Source organism: Crocodylus siamensis, chromosome 4 (assembly GCF_052110815.1).
Source record: "Crocodylus siamensis isolate JL-2025a chromosome 4, ASM5211081v1, whole genome shotgun sequence".
NCBI classification, from domain to species: domain Eukaryota; kingdom Metazoa; phylum Chordata; order Crocodylia; family Crocodylidae; genus Crocodylus; species Crocodylus siamensis.
The window spans coordinates 132,358,405-132,373,493 of record NC_143398.1 but is presented as its reverse complement, the minus strand read 5'-3'; the positions used below and the strand labels follow the sequence as shown (position 1 = coordinate 132,373,493).

General features: G+C 46.2%; 1 protein-coding gene across 2 annotated transcripts in view; it reads right to left on the bottom strand.

Annotated features, from left to right (window-relative positions):
- The window catches only part of PPARA (peroxisome proliferator activated receptor alpha), a 63,511-nt gene extending 56,735 nt beyond the window's left edge, over positions 1-6,776 (bottom strand). For both annotated transcript variants that reach the window (XM_090043810.1, XM_090043809.1), the window contains exons 1-2: positions 6,605-6,776; positions 2,891-3,021 (exon numbers count right to left, since the gene is read on the bottom strand). The gene's annotated coding sequence lies outside the window, so the exon portion shown is untranslated. The remainder of the gene's footprint in view (positions 1-2,890; positions 3,022-6,604) is intronic.
- Positions 6,777-15,089: the final 8,313 nt, after the last annotated feature.

Below are 15,089 nucleotides of genomic sequence, written 5' to 3'. Positions count from 1 at the left end.
TCTTCAGCCTTCTGTCCCCTCCCTACTTCAGGTCTCAAGTTGTGACTTTACCCCTTGCACCCTTAGCTTGAATCTGCCTTCTCAGCCATCTTTTTCCCTACTCCCACAGGGATGCCCATCCACTCGTAGATCATTTCCTTCATCCGTCATTTGTTCTAATCTTCTCTCTTGGTCCCCCCAGTATCTGAACAGCTGCATTCTTCACACCATCTGCAACCTCCTGCATGATTCATTAACAAACACAACAGACCATGATTATTCACAATTTGAAAAGCTACAGTGGAACTTACATCGGTTTTTGGAAAGGATTCAACAAGAGCAAATTCTCCTTCTTAACAGAAGACAGTACTGTGCATTTCTTGCGGTTTTATACTACTGGTAAACTGCATCCTTTTGCATAATGAAACAAGAACAACACACTTGATATCTTAAATTCCGTTTAGTAGAGATGGATTACACACAATTAAAGACAATCCTTCAGAAAAGCACTAGCCCTTCTGCCTGTTTATTCTGGCATTTCTTTTCAAAATGAGAAGGAACAATCCTGATCCCACAGCCATCATTCTCTTACACCAGTGAAGAATTTCTACAAGGTGAAGAAGAGCACATAAAAGGTTTGCTTTTACTGTACCGTTAGTTTAATTAATTTATTTTATCATTTTTCTGTAGGTAAACAGGCCCTGGTTACTAGGTTCTATTATGTTTAATAAATATAACTTTGAAAGTATTGAGCTTTAAATGGGGTTTAATGAGATCCCCAGCTGACTCCTACTTGAGAGGCTACTAGAAATTATCTTGTTAGTAGTAATGCAGCAGTTTACCTTCTTGAGAAAGCTACCGGGGCTCAGCTTGAGTTGGGCTCGTAGATGTTCAAAGCAACTGAAAGGGAGATTACTTAGGCTTGCTATGGACAAGACTTCTTCTGCAGTGCTACAAAGGATCTGGGCATTTTGTAGAACTACAGACATATACAGTGCTATGGAGACATACAGGCATTCTAGTCCCCTGGTTGGGGAGTTTCTGTTACCTCAAAGGTAAGCTGTTTGGCCAGAGGGCAATAAGATGTACTATCTTGGGTTTTTCTACCCCTAAAGAGTCTGATCACTGCCTTGTCCTCTGCCAGGGAAAGGGAGAGGCAGTCAGTGATCAGCTTGCAGCTGCTGAAAAGCACCAGATCCAAAGAGTGTCAGGGTGAAGAGAACTACTCTCCTCCCCCCCACCCCAAATGCTGCTGTCCAGTATTCAAACATTACATTATATATAAACATTTTGAATGAGCTTTAGTGAAAGTGCCCCCACCACCATTTTTCAGTGCAGGGATACTGATATACGTGATGCTAGAATCTGCTGGAGTGTAGTAATTACCACGCTCAAGCAGACTCAATTAATCAAGCCTGCTCTGACATGCTGTAATTACTTGTTTTCTTCAGCAGGCTGCTAGTTTCATAATTTTCACATTAATAAAGTTTCTAAGAACAACTTTAGATAGTTAATTTAACATTTTGTTTAAACAGTTTAATTTAACATGAAAAGTGAAATTTCATTAGATGTATATATTCATAGGCCACAAATATTATTTGCACTGATGTAATACTTAGATCTAGACTTTGTTTTAGGCACCATATTTGCATACACAATGAAAAGATGGCCCCTAATCATATAGTATTAATAATTTTTAAATGATAAATTCCTGTTTCCAAACCAAACAGTTTACAACTGATGCTCTTATTCCCCAAGCAGTCTTACTTGCATTAATGGGATCACTCAGGAGAATTTTGGCTTACCAAGGTGAGTAAAGTGATCTGCAAACTGACCTAGGCAAAAATTCCTGGGCTATACAGTTTGTACTGTCCTCACTTCTGGGAAGTGGCATCTGACCACATAAGCATTTTGAAAGGCATTCTATATTGTTAGCATTTTCACAGGCATGAAGCAATTTTAATTCAGAATCAACAACTTAAGTATAAGCATGGCTATTTATATAGTCCACTTTTCATCTTTTGACCTCCAAGTTGTGGAATGTCAAAAAGTTTTTTTTTTCTATGTCATTTATGCTACCATTTAAGAAACACAAAAGTCACATAACAAAAATAAGCCATACCTATGTCTGTTATCAAAGACAAGCCTTAAAATTCCTTCTTAACATTCTGTTCTATTATTAGGCTGCCCAGTTTTACAATTTGTATTAAAACTACGTACAAGAGAACCCCTAAGCTAAACAGACAAGTGGTATTTCCAAAGGGATGGTAGCTTTAAAAAAAAAAAGAAAAAAAAAGAGGTATATAGCAAATATAACTCCTTTAAAACAAATACTGTTACGTAAACAGAAACTATTAACATTTGTATGAAGAAACTGAACCAGGTTTGACAACACTTCAGGGCCTCACACTACAAACTACTCTGCACCCATCTTTTTTCTAAATGTAGACAAAAATAAATCACATTTTTTCAAAATATCATGATGATCTAAGGCCTGATTCTGCAAGGTAAAATAGGCTCAGCATTGTGCAAGATCACACCAGAGTTGTTAAAAAAAAAAGTAATTTTAGAGGCTTAGTTCTATAAAGTGACAAGTGCCATCCTCATCAAGAATTGAGAAACAATCAGAATTCTGCAGAATAAAGCCTTTATATAACTTCTACCCAGGAAGATAAATAACTGCATAGCAACAGGCATAGCAAGACTGAAAAAAATATTTACATTTATTCTCCTCCTTTGAGTTAGCCATTGTTACTTTTCACCCTTCAAATTGTTGTTTGTACTACTGGTTCAAAGTTCTTCCCTTTTTCACTGATTTCATAAACTGCTCCATAGAGAAATTATCACTCAATTGTTTTCTTTTTCAGCCATTCAAAGAACAATCCCAAGATAATTCTTGTATTTTACTCACCACTTAGAGCAACTTGTTGGAAGCCTGAAACAGAAATCGGTTTCCATAATCTGTTTCCCTTCCATCTCACACGTGCACAGGGGTTTGTTATCGTAGAGGGCCTCATAGATGCTGAGTTGCTGGCATTTTTTCTTTAAAAAAAAAGTTAAAATAAATAAAAATCAGAATGGTAGAGCTGTGGGGCCTGCTTGTTTGAAAATCTCAAATTTCAAAGAATCATTTAAGCACAGAGCAGCAGCTGTAGTTGTTCTTCTACAATAACTCATGTTAAGAATCCCTTTAAAAGTGTCTACATCTTTTCATCAAACATCAACTGCAAACTATCTATGCAAACAAAGATCTAAGGTAAATCTTTTGAATGATTTTTCACATTACTGCAGAACTCAGATACATTTAACCTGTTTACTAGCTGAAACATGCCTATTTTTGCCTAATATTTCTCAATAGCTGCCATATTCAGACCCCAATGATTTACACAGTGGTGTGATCTCTTGCACTTGTGTTAAGACTGCTGTAATATTCAATGTATTTTTAAAGTCACAGCTTCTGGACACCAGTAATTATATATGAATCTCAATTTTCATAAGAGAAAGTTATTGAACCATCAGGGTTACAGGGAAAAAGAGTAAAGAGCTATATTAAAGTATTTTTTACTTTGAGTGCTTATGGTATAAAGAGACTCTTCACCCCCTTTTCTGTTTTTCTTTGGCAAACCTCATATATTGGGCCAATCTTATTTTTGGATACTTGGGGTCAACATATAGCATATACATGTGCTTATCTTTACACGAGACTATTCAGGCACACAATACTTTGACACCTGTGACTGTCAAGTCTCAGTATCATCCTGGCTGTCCTCTTGTATTGTAAAGCAATAAACACCTCCTTGGTGAAAGCCAGGGTATTCTAATAGTCAGGTATTACAAACCAAAATGCTTTTACTAGCACAAAACAATTTCCTTCAACACTAAAAGTCGCATGTAATCATTCTAGGAGCTTGTCTACATTTTTGATAGTATAAATGCACACACAAACCCAACCCGTGTGAAGATGCCGATGTAATATTACTATGGACTACTAGTTACACCTCAAAAGGTAGGGATTTTATGTTACATGCACCTTATAATGCCAGGATTTTTTTTAAAGCATGCCTTCACAAAAGAGTAAATAATGGCTTAATTAAATCTACTCTTTTACACACCCAACCTAAAAGGGAAAATTCAGCCTTTAAAGGCGACTTACAAAACTGTTTTAAGATGAAACTTTAAAATGTTCAAGCTCCCAAGTTCCACAGAAAGCTTCTGGAAATACTCTGCACATACGCTACATTTTTAATACAAAATATTTGAAACCCAATTCTTACACAGCAGGATTCTCCATCTTCCCTTGCAACAGATATTTCATTTTCAAAGAAAACAGACCCTTGAACTCAAGTCTCAGCATGTAAGGGAAGGAGAGATACCAACTGAAAAGTGTATCTGCTACTTTGAGGACATTGGTTTCTTGTAGGATTGCCTGGCACCCCACAGCAACACTGAGTCACTGTAACCCAGCTTCTTCTGGAAGGTGAATATGGTTTCCTCCTAGGCTGCCTAGTACTCCACTGGAAAGTAGTATTTTGCATTTATGACGCCTATCTGCTATATGATTCTTGGCACTGCTCAGCTCACCCAGAAAAATATTAAAAACATAGACTATGAAAACAGAAGTGAATGACAACTACTCCATGCCCCACACATAACCGTTTGAAGGGCACTGTATCTTTCTGAGTGGTGAGTAGGGAAGAAGAGGACTTTTTTTTTGGATGTCAAATGTTCCCTGCCCTACATGGGGAGAGAGAGAAAGCAAGCATGCTGCCTATGCAGTGCTCTCAAACTCTGCTAAGAGAGCAAGGTCAGCTTTAGACTCTCTTCCTCATAAAAACAGTGTACTGCGAGTGCTACTTGAGGTGTACAAACTACATAGCTGTAAAAAAGTCACTAGCAGCTAATGACTATTTGGTGGATCATACAAAATAAGCAACTGATGAACTTGCTGTACGGTTCCTAGTGGACAGTGATCATATCACAGAAGCCACGATTGACACCATTGTTGGATGTCGCAGTAGGATACCATCATGGGTGCCTGGTGCCTCTGGTACACCGGCCAGCGACTGGAGGCGGGGCTGCCCGCCAGCTAAAAAGGAAGCGCAGTCTGCCAGGGGGGGTGCACTGGCACTCTCAGGGGGTGCACATACATCTCCTACACGTCACCCCTGGACACCATCCTGCTCAAGGTTGAGGAGCTGCTATGGATAGTTACAGAGGAAGCTTGCAGGGCAATTTATCAGTACTGTATGGGGCTGGTAGATTCCAGGGCCAGGTACAAACATTACCCTTTTACCAGTATAAGTGATCAGAAACTGGTCTATACCTGTAACAGAATAGAAGTTCAGTGCACACAGACAGGTTTAAAAGTGACAGAACCCTGTCTAAAATTTGCCCCCCCCCACTAAAAGGCAAATGTGTGTTCTGTTAGCTACCAATCTAAACTAGGCCACTTACAGAAAACCACGCAGCTTAGATCGATTCTGCCTCAGGCATTTTGAATGTCTGTACCTAGCCTAGAGGGACAAGATTTTGTTACTAACAAGAATGATGAAGAGTCAGCACAGACACACGTTCTATAAGATAACACCTAGAACAGACAACTTTATACACTTCACATAGACAGGGCTTCAAGAACATGGGGTGTCTTGGGAGTCCCGCCATCCCTACTCCAGGTTCAATCTAAAAAATCCCATCTTCACGCCCTTCCAACTAAGCTTTCTAGCAGCACCTTGTGCTTGGGTAACTGGACCAATTGGGGTAAGCAGATAAAACAACTCCAAAGCGAAAAATCTCAGGTGCCTGAATGTTCCCTTGCACCAAGCAAGTTGCTTCGGGTAGATGTGGTATCTTTTATGAGACTTGACTAGTTGGAGAACCTGTTATTTGCAAGCGTTCAGGTACAAACCAACTATTTTTCCAACTATTTAGTTGATTTAATAAAAGACATCAGATTTACCCAAAGAACCTTGTCTGCCCATGTCCTTAGACCAACTCGGCTACAACCAACACCCCTTACACCAAAGCGACTCAACCTTTAAAGACTTGAGGCAACCCTGGAACAGGCTCGCAGCACCTGCAAACACGCCAGCTCTTAGTGTTCACTCTTTTTTTGACAAGAGAAAAACTTCAGAGTGCTTTTTCTGCTGAGAAGAGCCCAGAAAGACTGCAGATGTGAATTTCCATTAGAAACCTCAGGGTTTACATTGTGGACAACAGTGGCCAAACGCAGCAGTGGTGTGAGCCTGGCGTAGCACCCACCTGAACAGCTCTTGAGGCACCCCCAGGGTACCAAAGCTTTCTCCCTGGTTGATGCTTGCCACCTTAGGCTTATACAGCCTGCCCTGCAGGGGCAGCCATCAACTGGTTCTTCCTGTCTAGCCACCAGCCCTGCAGGGAACCTGGGGCTCCCCTGGCAGCTGCGGTTGCATGCGTGGGGGCAGGATGCCACTTTCCTGACACTGCTGGCTCAGCCCAGTCACAAGGCTACCACGGTCGCAGGCTCTGGGACACTGACGCGCACACACACAGTGACAAGGACACGGGGTGACAAGGCATCCACACCCCCGCCTCCACACAGATTAACCCCTTCGCGCCCGCGACGGATCACCACCGCCCCGCCACGCACCTGTGTCCCGAGAGACGGCGAAGCCCGGGGCCCGGGGCCCCCGCGAGGGGCGGAGAGCGGCGGCGGCGGGGGAGGAGGAGCGGCGGCGCGGGGGGGGGGCTGGGTCTGGCCCTAGCGCGCCCGTTGGCAGCGCCGACCTGCGTCTGGCGCGCGGCTGGCTGTTGGGCGGCCGGGTGACAGGTCCCGGAAGTGAGGTCACGGCACACACCTCCCGCCGCCACCGCCTCCTATTGGCTGCGCGGCGGAGGGAGGGGAGCGGGGAGTGTCCCGTGGCTGGGGGCGGGGCCCGCCGCCCCTGCGGTCAGGCGCACTGCGCCGCGGGGGTTTCCTCAGCGCTCACTCCGGCGCGCCTCAGGCTTGCGCGCGGCCCCACCCACGCGCTCACCGCGTCACACGACCACGCACACAGATACCCCGCCCTGAGCCGGGCGTGTGAGGAGAAACACGGACATGCACGGACACGGGGGCAGACAGGCGCATGCAGACATGCACGCAGAGACACCCGTGCATGCATACACACGCACATACAAGCACACGCGCCCTCAGACACCCGCACGCACAGACGCCCGGACAGTCACGCATTCACAGACACGCACAGACTGGCGCCCACCGGCACACACGCACGTGCCCCCACCCCCCGCACGTGAGGAAAAAAAAGACGCACACGTGCACACAGAAACACCCGCATACACGTGCACCCGTGCACACGCACACGGATATGTGCACACAGACACACACACTCCCACGGATACACGTGGACACAGACGCGCACGCACGCACATGCTCCCCCTCATGCGCACTGCCCCTGCCCCACATACAATCAGGATGCCCCCTGCCGCCCCCAAGGACAAGCTGCACATCCCACCCAGCTGCCCCAGGGAGGGCTGCAGGGCAAGGCCGGGGATACCTGAAATCCTCCTGCATAGGAGCACCTGGAGCCCATGGACCTACCTGCCTATGCCACGGCCCTGCCGAGCTTGGCCACAGGGCAGCCTCCACCCAGGACTCCCCACATGCTACTGGGTTGCATGTGAAGCAGTGTGGCTGCACGACATCCCCCCAGCAGCATCACACAAAGCCCTGCCAGCCATCGGGCCTCGCAGACTGCCTTGTCTCCAACCAGAAATTGTGTGGCTGTGTCCCTGCAGTGCCCTTGTGCCCAGGCCTGCGTGGCTTGTGCTCTCCTGGTGAAGGGGCCAGTGTTTTGTTGCTAAGAGAGAAATGTGCCTCGCAGGTGGCAAAGTCATTCTGAGCATTAGTCCTGATCAACATGTGCCACAGACTATTGGGGGATGAGGTACAACTTAACCCCTCATCTTCCCCCAGTGCCTCTCCCATCCCCTTCCCCTATCCCCTACCCCATCTGCCCCTCTGCTTTTGGTGCCCTGCCTCATTTCTGTCCCATCCCTCACAGGTTGTGTGCCACATGCAGAGGCTGCCCATACCTCCTCTGGCACCTTGCCTGCCCTGGTTGAGAAATCCATCTCCTGCCCAGCCACACGTGACCTTTTCTGCAGAACAGCTCCCTTGTGTCTTTGAAGTGAGGTGGGTGCTCACCAGGGATCCTGGCTTTCCATAATAAAAAATCACAAATTCTCTGAAAAAAAATCACAAAATCCATGGTTAAAATCAAATGCCCCCCACAGCCCTGCTGGTGTCCCTCACTCCCCGCTACAGCCCTGCTTGTGCCCCTTGTACCACAGCCCTTGCCCCCCAGCCCTGCTGAAGGAGGCCCCCAGCTGCCAGGGCTATGGGGCCAGGGACCCAGGTCCGCAGCCCCCAAGAGAAGGCAGTAACCGCTACAGCAGGAACACGAGCCGGCTCTCCTCCCCCCCGCTGCCTGCCTGCTGGGGGGTATGGGGGACCCCCCCCAAGATCTGTGTGGTGGGTGGGGGCAGAGTGGGTGTGCACACAGAGGAAGTGTGGTCTGGGCCAGTATGGAGCTTGCAAGCAGCAGGCAGCTTTTGTGCATGGCCCCACTGTGCCTTGCTGCACCAGTCGCACACACTGTGCTCTGGAGAGCCTGGGGGAGGGCAGCAGGGCAGGGAGCACAGCATTTTCAGCCCAGGGTTTGCAGCTGGCCAGGCAGTCCAGCTGGGAGGGGGTTTGCAGCCTGCCTGCTCCCCACCAAACAGCTCCTGTAGGCTGGAACTCAGTCAGCCTACAGAGCTGTTTGCAAAAAAGGGAAATCTGTTGGTTTCTCTTCTAAAAGGAAAAATCTGTGTTTTCTCTGATAAAAATGGGAAATCTGTGGTTTTCTCTGTTTTTCCATGGGAAACAGAAAACCAGGATCCCTGGTGATCACAGATGGCCTCCAGGCGATCTTGCCAGCCTTCAGTGACAGTGATTCCATCAGGCCATGGTGAGTGGTCTTTAAATGGTCTCTCAAGTGCCCTGGGCCCTAATCTCCTTGCCTGTGTTTTCAATTAAAAGTAACCCCTTAGAAATACTGAGGTTGGGCTGCGGTCCATTGGTCCCAAATGTTGTAATTCAGTGGTGCTCAATCTTTCTCCCTGGCAGGCCAGATGGGCAATGCCTAGGTTCCTCTGCAGACGAGATCCAACCTGTGGTCCTGATCTGTTGCCCAGGGCAGGTGCAGTGGCCATGTGAAGGGGGTCTGGAACAGCTTGGCCCCTTCCCTCTGCAAGGCTCCATCAGAGCAGATGCAGTGGTCGTGTGGAGGGGCCCTAGAGCAGCCTGGCCCTGATCCAGCCTCCTGGAGGGAAGGGGACATGGCCCATCCCAACCTGATCACAGGAAAAAGGAGTCTGGCCTGGCCCCATCTGGCTGAGGGGGTAAAGGGTGTGGGAATTTGGCAGCATGGGAAGGTGGTTGTATTAAGGGCGACCAGTCCCCTGCTGCCAAATTTTCTGACCTGTGGCAAACCCCATGGGCCAGATGCCAGGGTCCTACGGGCCACATTTGGCCCGTGGCCAGAGCTTGATCATCCCTGTTCTAATCAGAAGCCAGCTTAGAAATGGAGTTGGGTGGTTGATGTGGTTATGACAGCCTGTGCCACTGTGGAAATGTGTTGCAATGTTCTGTGCTAGTTGGAGTTTCCTGAAGTATGCTGGCTTTGTGCCAGCTGCATTGCACAAGGCGAAAAAGACGTTTCTAACCAGGCCACGTTACCAGCCACCGAGATGAGGAAGAGTCTCTAAACCGGTAGAAAGTATTTCACTCTAGGAAGTTAATGCACATACAGTCTGCTCTAAAAAGCTTATGGAAATATTAGAGATTTTATTTATTTGGGAGAATTAGAGAAATAATTAAAATAGCAAAAAGAGAAAAAGAACAGAACAGGAAAGTATATTCCAAAGGAACTTTAGGCTGATAAATTGTATCATTTGCATAATTAAATTTCATGATTACAGTTTACAATGATGCACAAGAGGATCAAAATCATATTTTAAAATGCTTTTATTCAGATCATCATATTTTTCCTTTTTTTCCTCCTATGCAAAAATATTGCACTTTATTGACTACTGCTTTTGTTTGCTGGCTTCAGTGGACTTACAGGGGTGGCAGAAAGAAAAAAATGGCCTGCTGTTTAAAATATTCCATGTATGTAGAATACTTGGCCCCATTCTGCTTATATATGTGTGTATATTACAGTGGTTATATATATATATATTACCACTGTAAGTAGTATTTGATGCGATAATGGTGGTAGGTTCACATTCAACAGCTAAATAAACAACAATATTGAGAGATGAAGAAAATCATGAAAAAATACACAGGGCTGTGAATGGATAAAAAGTACAAACAACAATTTGTAATGGAAGAAAGTGCTTGTTTCTATTAATAATTCAATAGTACAGTGCTGATAGTAAAATGTAGCTACTAGGGAACAACACTAGCATTTACAGTAATGCTGGTACTCTTCTATCCTAAATCATACTCTTCTATCCCAAAGCATTTGACAGATTTTGGGCCACATTCTGGTCTCCAGTATAAACTTAGAGCAGCATTAGGGCTGTGTCAAAGTTATATAACATCAAAGGTAAAGCCAGTACACAGCTGCCAGTAGCATCAGAAAGTCTACAAGAAAACTGAGATCCATTTGATATCCCCTCAGGTCCTGTGTGAAGCACAGCTCAGCTGAACAGGAGGCAGATGTGCTTTTTATTCACTCCTGTTTACTTCCAAATATGTTCCCACAAGATAGTTTATTCAACCCAAACTGATTAAACCTCTTCATAGATGGAACATTGCAACATACTTTGTTTCGGGAATTACCAGTAGTTATATATCTGAAATAAGTAGGAAGAGACTGTTTCTCTTCTTTTGACCTCCCAAGTCTGTTATGCTAAATGCAGATGCTCTAGTTTGGCGTTCCCAGGCTAAACTTCTAGGGGAAAACTGTATGTCCTTCTCTGAAAAGGGTTATATGCCTAGTCTGCATGAATACTCTCACCATTGGAATCTCCCCTCAGTAGAATCTTAATAGTGCTGCAGTGAGACTATTAGGAAAAAAACCAGTGGAAATTGTATCTTATAGGGCAGTGGTGCTGGTCAACCTCCTGGCCCCTCAGGACAGAAGAGAGGCCAGATAAGTGGCATGGGGCCAACCTGCAGGCCGGATCCCATGGGTGGGGCTCGTTCATTGGCCAGATCCAGTGTGGGTTTGGCATGCAGGGTCAGTCCATGAGGGTGATCTGTCATGCAGGACTGTGTCACACAGCCTGAGGAGGTGGGGGGAAAGTCCCCCTCTAGGCTAGGAATTTGATGGCAAAGGAGTAGTGGCAGAACTACGTTTTGCAGGTCTGGAAGCCATGACCGTTAATACACTTGCAGTTCCTCCACCCCAGCATTTTCAGATGGGGTGTCCCACAGGCCAGACGTTGAACATCATTGTTTAGGCTACTGGCTCTGGAAGTTTCTTAGAAAAATTCATAAGATTGTTTAGACTTTTTCTCAGTGACAACTAATTTCTTAGGTAGCTGACCATTCTATAGATGCAGTTTCCTTTGGAAAGCTGTGTTGTCAAGGTATGGAGAAAAAGATTGCTGGGCCCTACCTTGGGAAGTGTTTCCTTCAAGTAAATTACTCATATGATGCCTGTAAAGTATCATGATGAGTGCCCCAGAACATGAATATAAAGAGAAACTTTATTTAAAACATTTGTTTACATGAAACCAGATTATCTCTTTTATGTATTTAGAGAGATTGTGAAGTGTGCATTGTTGATTTGCTATATATTTGATGCTTTGACATCTACTAGCTAAATATTGCTCAGGGTTATAAGAAGTCTGAGCACATCAGATGTAATGAATTCTTCAAATATTTAATGATTTAAAAGAAACTTAAATTGAGCTAATCTGCGTTTACTATTGCATTCTATTAATAAAGAATAACTCAGTATTAATGCAGATTGGCATACTGAAATGAATTATGAAACATGTGATTACACTTGTGCAATAGACAGTTTTCTAGTATTAATAACCCAGCTGATCTTGACACAGCCTTAACTACAGGATCACAAAGAGCAGCTCTGTAATACAATATTTCTGGCTGCAATCTTAAAATCAGCAGCATAGCAGATACTAGCTCTTTAAATAGCATTATGGAAATATGCAGAATAAGGGCTCAATACTGAATTCTGCATCATGAACGGCATGTACCCCCTGGCAGCTCCAGGAGTGCAGAGGTGGTGAGCGGGGAGCTCCCGCAGATACCATCGGCACTGTCGGAGGTGGGGGGTGGTGAGTGCTGGCAGTGTTGGCAGTAGCCAGATGTGCTCATGGACCTCCCACAAACCCCACAGTGCCAGCTGTGGGGTGGTAAGCAGCAACTGCCCTTAGGCGCCGCCAACAGTGTCAGCAGTACCTTTTTTCAGGGTGTGCACCAACATGCACAGGGGATGCACATGCACCCACGTGCACCCCCTACATGTTGCCCCTGCTCTGCATAAGTTCATAACTAGGGAAAATGCAAGCTTCTTGGTCCAAACTTGCAATGTGATGAGTGCCTCCTTCCGTCTTAAAATAATGCAGGATTTGGGTTTGTAGATGAACAAAAGGTACACTGGGTGCTGTGGTTACTGTTGGCAAATGTGTTACAGATCTTATCATACGACTTTTAATATGTAGTATTCCTCATTTTTGTTGTCTAGGCAAGAAGGCCCTTCTTCATTTTTCTTTAAACTTGAACAAAGACTTTCATAATAGTTTATTTCACACACACCATTACATTTGGAACCACAGAGTTCAAGGAGCATATAATAGAATCAGAGAAAATAAGGGCTGGAAGGGACCTCAGGAGGTCATCTAGTCTAACCCCCTGCTTAAAGCAGGCCATTCCCCAACTAGGTTATCCCAGCCAGGGCTTTGTCTAGGCTGGGTCTTAAAAACTTCCAAAGATGGACATTCCATAATCTCTCTTGGTAACCTGTTCCTGTGCTTTACTATCCTCCTAGTGTGAAAATTCTTCCTCATTCCTACCCTAAACTTCCCTTGCTGCAACTTGAGACTGTTGCTCTTTGTTCTGTCATCTGCCACATAGATTTCATAGATTTCATAGACATTAGGGCTGGAAGGGACCTCGGGAGATCATCGAGTCCAGCCCCCTGCCCAAAGGGCAGGAAGTCAGCTGGGGTCATAGGATCCCAGCAAGATAAGCATCCAATTTACTCTTGAAGGTGTTCAATGTAGGTGCTTGAACCACCTCCACTGGCAGACTGTTCCAGACCGTGGGGGCTCGCATAGTAAAGAAATTCTTCCTTATGTCCAGCCTGAAACAGTCTTGCAGGAGTTTGTGACCGTTCGACCTCGTCATCCCTTGGGGCGCTCTGGTGAACAAACGTTCCCCCAGATCCTGGTGGTCACCCCTGATAAACTTATAGGTGGCCATCAGGTCACCCCTGACCCTGTGCTTTTCCAGGCTAAAGAGTCCCATGGCTCTCAGCCTATCATCGTAAGATCTGTTTTCCTGACCTCTGATCATGCGCGTGGCTCTCCTCTGGACTCTCTCAAGCTTCTCCACATCCTTTTTGAATTGTGGAGCCCAAAACTGGACATAGTACTCCAGCTGCGGCCTCACCAAGGCCGAGTACAAGGGGAGAATGACGTCCCGGGATTTGCTCGAGAAGCATCTATGGATGCAAGCCAGCATTTTGGTCTCTTTACTAGCCGCAGCATCGCATTGCAGGCTCATGTTCATCTTGTGGTCAATGATGACCCCCAAGTCTCTTTCTTTTATAGTGCTATCCAACGTAGCACTGCCGAGCCTATAAGGATGCTGCAGGTTTTTCCTCCCCAGGTGGAGAACCTTGCATTTTTCGGTGTTAAACACCATCAGGTTCTCGTCCGCCCACTTGCTGAGCTTGTCCAGGTCAGCCTGGATCACCCGCCTATCTTCTGGCGTGGATGCTTTGCCCCAAAGTTTGGTGTCATCGGCGAACTTGGCCAGTCCACTCCTGACTCCAATGTCCACATCATTAATGAAGATGTGGAACAGGATGGGTCCCAGGACAGAGCCTTGAGGGACCCCACTGGTCACAGGGCACCACGATGAGTGACTGCCATCAATTACAACCCTCTGGGTCCAACCACGGAGCCAGTTTCCCAGCCAGCAGATCGTGGTGGAGCCAAGGCCACAACTGGCCAGTTTGGCCAAGAGGTGATCGTGGGATACCAGATCAAAGGCTTTTTTGAAGTCAAGATATATGACATCAATCTCTTCTCCCTTGTCCAGGTGATAGGTCACCTGGTCATAGAAGGAAATGAGATAGGTCAAACAAGATCTGCCCACAACAAACCCATGCTGGCTATCCCTTAGGATGTTAGCCTGGGCCAGTCCATCAAGGATGGCCTCCTTAATAAACTTTTCTAAGATCTTCCCCAGGATAGAAGTCAGGCTAATGGGCCTGTAGTTAGCCGGATCCACTCTCCTCCCTTTCTTGAAGATCGGCACCACATTGGCCTTCTTCCAGTCTTTGGGCACTACACCGGAGCGCCAGGAGTTTTCAAAGATCTGTGCCAGGGGCTGGGCTATGACGCTCGCCAGCTCCTTGAGTACCCTGGGGTGCAGATTATCAGGGCCGGCTGACTTGAAGGTATCCAGCTTTTCAAGGTGTTCCTTCACGAGGTCAGCATTTATGGAGGGTAGGGGATCCCCATCACCCGGATCTCCCTGTCCCATAGCAGGCATGGGCGTCCCATGGGACTGATGAAAGACTGACGCAAAGTACCTATTTAATAGGTTGGCTTTTTCCTGGGCGTCAGTTGTCAGTTGCCCCATCTGGTTTAGCAGGGGTCCAACATTGCCCTTGCTTTTCCTCCGGCTCCCCACATATCTGAAAAAGGACTTTTTGTTGTCCTTGATGCTTGAAGCTAGTTGGAGTTCAGTTGCAGCCTTGGCTTTCCTGGTTTGCTCCCTGCAGGACCGGACCAGCGCAGAATAATCCTCCTTGAAGGTGAATCCCATCCTCCATCCTTTGTAGGCTTTCCTTTTTAGCCACAGGAGGTCCGCTAGGTCCCTAGAG